Source organism: Sorex araneus, chromosome X, assembly GCF_027595985.1.
Source record: "Sorex araneus isolate mSorAra2 chromosome X, mSorAra2.pri, whole genome shotgun sequence".
Classification (NCBI taxonomy): domain Eukaryota; kingdom Metazoa; phylum Chordata; class Mammalia; order Eulipotyphla; family Soricidae; genus Sorex; species Sorex araneus.
In genome coordinates, this window is record NC_073313.1 from 333,376,460 (window position 1) to 333,381,457 (window position 4,998).

The following is a 4,998-nucleotide window of genomic DNA, read 5'->3' on the forward strand; positions in this document are numbered from 1 at the left end:
CAAAGGATCCAGAACTCCTTGGAGGGAACTGGATGCTCCACAGTCTGGAGCATGAGCAGGTACAAAGCAAAATCGAAGCACTTGTGCTGTAAAGCAAAGGATCAGGACATGAAAATAAGAAACTGGCCTCTTTTGTTTTTTTTAACAAGGGAGCCAAGACATTTGTGTGGAGAAAAAAAAAAAAGATAGTTTTTTCAGAACTTGGTATTAGAGTAACATGATGGTTCTAAGCAAAATAATGAAGTAAGATCCTTTCCCTATAGAACACACCAAAATGATCTCAAATGTGGGACTGGAGCGATAGCACAGCAGGTAGGGCATTTGCCTTGCACGTGGCCAACCCGGGTTCAATTCCCAGCATCCCATACGGTCCCCTAAACACCACCAAGGGTAATTCCTGAGTGCATAGCCAGAAGTAACCCCTGTGCATAGTGGAGTGTGACCCAAAAAGCAAAACAAACAAACAAAATGATCTCAAATGTGTATAAGCTCCTTTAAAAATTTGCAACTCAAAAGTTGAATGAGGGGGCTGGAGCAATAGCACAGCAGGTAGGGCCTTTGCCTTGCGCGAAGCCAACTCGAGTTCAATTCCCAGTATCCCATATGGTCCCCTGAGCACCGCCAGGAGTGATTCCTGACTGCATGAGCCAGGAGTAACCCCTGTACAGCGCTGGGTGTGACCCAAAAAGCAAAAAAAATGTTGTATGAACTAAAAATCATTAACTTCTTAGAAGAAAATGCAGTCCTAATTGTTCATTATCTCTTATTTGACCTTATTTTTTTTATATATAATACCTAAATTCTAAGCAACAAAGGAAAAAATAATAGAATCTACCTTTTCAAAAGTAAATACTTTTTCTTGCTATTATAATAATGGATCATTTATTATCACATAGATTATGATTTAATCTTATAGATTATGTTTCATTCTTCCTCTGTAGACACAACATGGGGGACTGGAGTGATAGTACAGGAGGTAGGGGGCACTTACCTTGCATGATACAGACCTACATTCCATCCCTGAAATCCCATTGCTGAGCCCACCAGGAATGGTACCTGGGCCCAGAGCCAGAAGTAAGCCCCAAGCACTAATGGGAGTGGACCAAAAAACAAAAATCAAAAATAAATAAATAAATATGAGAAAAAGATCTGAATAGACTCTTCTCCAAAGAAGAGCTCTTGAGAAGATGATCTGCATCATAAATCATCAGGGTAGTCAAAATCAAAGATACAGTGAGATACTTTAACATACCCACTAAGATGAGTATATGATTACTCATAATTAAAATAATGAGTATTGACCAGAAAAAATTGGAACTCTCATATGCTGCTGTTGGGTATAAAAAAGATGGAGCCACTTAGGAAAACAGTGACCTTTCCTCAGGAAAAAAAAAAAAGAGTCTGGTGAAGGGATGGGTATTCGAGCATTGTATAACTGAGATTTAAACCTGAAAACTTTGTAACTTTGTAACTTTCCACAATAAAAAAAAAAAGAGTCAACTGTTTGACCCAGAATTCCACTTCTAGGTATATTCTGTATAATGCTGAATACATACATACACACATATACACTATATACATATGTGTGTATATATATTTACAGACAAGACTTTTATAAGAATATTCACAGCAGCATTAATCATTGTAACTAAAAGGTATAAACAATCCAAATGTCACAACCTTTTAATGGATAAAAAAAATGTAGTCTACCCCTACACTGAAATCAAAATTAAAAAGGAATGCTGGCATAGGTTCAGGGGTTGAACATGAAAACATTATGCTAAAGAAAGAAAAGAGCAGTCACAAAAGAGCATACACTGTGCAATTCCACTGATAGGAAATATCCAGAATAGGCAAACCGAAAGAGACAGAAAATTAGGAATAGTTGCCAAAGACCAGGGGACATAGGAGGGTTAGAAGTCATTGCTAAAACTTTCCTTTGGGGAATAAGAAAATATTCTGACTGATGGTAGAGATCATACAACTCTGTGGATACACTAGAACTATTTGAATTGTATACTTTGAATAGGTGAAATGCATAATATGTGAATTATGTCTCAATAAAGCTACTACACAAAAAAGGACACAATCTGGTTTAAAAAGAGTTTGGGATAATTTTCAATTAAGTAAACAATGATATAACAAGTTACAGACCAACAATCCCCCAGGTGATAGGGTACAAGAGAAGAATTTAACATCATTTCAGCGATTTCCACCTAAAATGTATAAACTCAATTTAATGCTGAGGAAGCATCAGACAAATTCACACTAACATGCTGCATAAGAGCTGACTGTGAAGATCAAGAAAGAAACTGCAACTATTACAGACTAAAGGAGACTAAAGAGACAATAACAACTAAATGCCAACACATAATGTCAATGGGATCCTCTTGTTAGAGGAATATTGTCTGAAGAATGTGTAAAACTTAATGAGACTGAGGGGCCAGAGCGATAGTGCAGTGGGTAGGGCACCTTACACTCCATTAACTTGGATTCAATCTCGGTGTCCCTTATGGTCCCCCAAGCACGCCAAGAGTGATTCCTGAGTGCAGAGCCAGAAGTAACCCCTGAGCATTGCTGAGTGTGACCCCCTCAAAAAAAACTTAATGAGACTGAGCCTCCATGGTGATGCAAACCCTCTGGTTTTGATGAGTGTATTATTATGAAAGGAAATGTCCTTCTTAGTTGGAAGTGCGGAAGACAGTTTGTATCAGCAAGTTATGCGCAAACGTGAAGAGGCGGGCTAATTCTTTATACCAGTCTCAATTGGTTTTTTTGTTCTGTAAATTTCATTGTGTAAAATAAAACTAAAAAATTTAGATTCACACATTTTCGTGCTTGTTTTTCCCTCATGCAATTTTTTTTTGTTTTTTTGGGTCACACCCGGCGATGCACAGAGGTTACTCCTGGCTCTACACTCAGGAATTACTCCTGGCGGTGCTCAGGGGACCATATGGGATGCTGGGAATAGAACCCATGTTGACCTCGACCGCGTGCAAGGCAAACGCCCTACCCGCTGTGCTATTGCTCCAGCCCCCAACCTCATGCAATGTTTGAGAGCCCATCCCTCCACCAGTGTCCATTCTCTACCACCAATGAACTCAGTATCCCTCCCATTATAACTGTCCCATTTACTTCAACAATGTCTGTTACAAAAGACAAAATGTTGATAAACCATTTCCAGTTAAATAGGACTAACTTGAAAACCAAACACTGGATAAACTGTGGATCATAAAACTAAAATAATTTGTATAAATAAAAGTATAAGTGACATTAGAACAACTGGAAATATTTTAATACTTGAAGGTTATATAAAACCAGTGTTGAGTTTCCCGTTTTTGATCACTGCACTGTGGACATGGAAGTGCAGGTCTTCTTAGGAAAGAAACCCTGAAGTATTTGGACCTGGTACCTGCCACCTATTCTCAAAGACTTTAGTAAAAATAATTTTGTAAATGCATCAGAAGAAAAAATGATGATGCAAATGCAGCTTTTAAAAATATGATATTGGGGACAGGAGAGAGAGGACAGTGAGTAGGGTGCTTGCCTCACACACAAATAATCTGGGTTCAATCCTCAGCACCCCATATGGTTCTCAGAGCCCTTCCAGGAGTGATCCCTGAGCTCAGAACTAGAAGTATGCTCTGAACACTGCTGGGTGTGACCCCCCAAAAAATAATAAATAATAAGATGCAGGAGATTAATTTACGTATACTTCAGCCTGATTACTCTTCAATGAGTTTGTATAGATTTACAGTTTTAATCATGTAATATATGCATATAACCTTGATGTGAAAAAATCAAATGATTTATGATTGCTTTTTATGATTTTATTTATATATACTGACTGTGGCTAAGAGAATCATTTCTTTTTTTTTTTTTTTTTTGCTTTTTGGGTCACACCCAGCGATGCTCAGGGGTTACTCCTGGTTTTGCACTCAGGAATTACTCCTGGCAGTGCTTGGGGGACCATATGGGATGCCGGGGATCGAACCCGGGTCGGCCGCGTGCAAGGCAAACGCCCTACCCGCTGTGCTATCGCTCAGGCCCCGAGAATCATTTCTTAAAGCACAATTAATATGCTTAAATAAAGACATTTAGCTTTCTTTTCCATTTAAAGCAATGGCTATTACGTGACTATACCTCCCAATTAATACAGCAACTATTGTAAATAGTGCAACCAGGGGCTGGGAATTTGATGGCAGTGGTTGGTCATGGTCACACTTTGGGAGTGTAATGGTAGCCCTCATGAGGTCTGGCGTCTGACCCCACCGAGAAAGCATAAATGAGGTTGCTGGATTCCAGTTCCCTTGGCCCAATGGCGAAAGTCTCACCTTCCCGCACAAGTGCTAAGTGCCTCTCCAAAGCCGCAGCGTGCCTTCGGGCTGCCCAAACTGAGCTATGAAGGTCCCTGCACCCCCCATACTCCCTATTTCTACCAGAACAACCCCTGCCTTGCACTCTCAGAAGTGATTCACGGACTTCGTCTAGCCTGCCCCAGTCCCCAGTAACTCCAAAGTCACATCTTTTCTCTCCCAAGAGGACTCCCCACTTTGCCTGTCATTCTTGTTCCTGTTCCGGGGGACTGAGTAGAGGCTTGAGGTGTGAGTTGGCCTTGGGGGGTGGGGTTGGGGCGGGGAGACACTTCTAAGGATTGACTTTTAGCATCACACCACGCTGTCATGGCTGGAAAATAAATGGGGCAGTGCACATTATGTTGGAAAGAGCTTGGCGAGTTACTAAGAGCAATGAAAATGTTTCGAGCCTGGTTGTTTGTTTTTTTGTTGTTGTTTGTTTGTTTTATAAGTAACTCATTTAAAATCCTAAAGAAATAAGCCTCTTCCAAGGAGAGAAATATGTATTGGAAGGTTTTGATCTGACACTAAGTTTTGATCTGATTTTAATATTGAAAACCTGGACAACAGAAATAGCTAACAACTGTGTAGTAAAGTCAATCAACAGAATATCACTCTGCCGTTGAGGAGAACCAGAGCACAG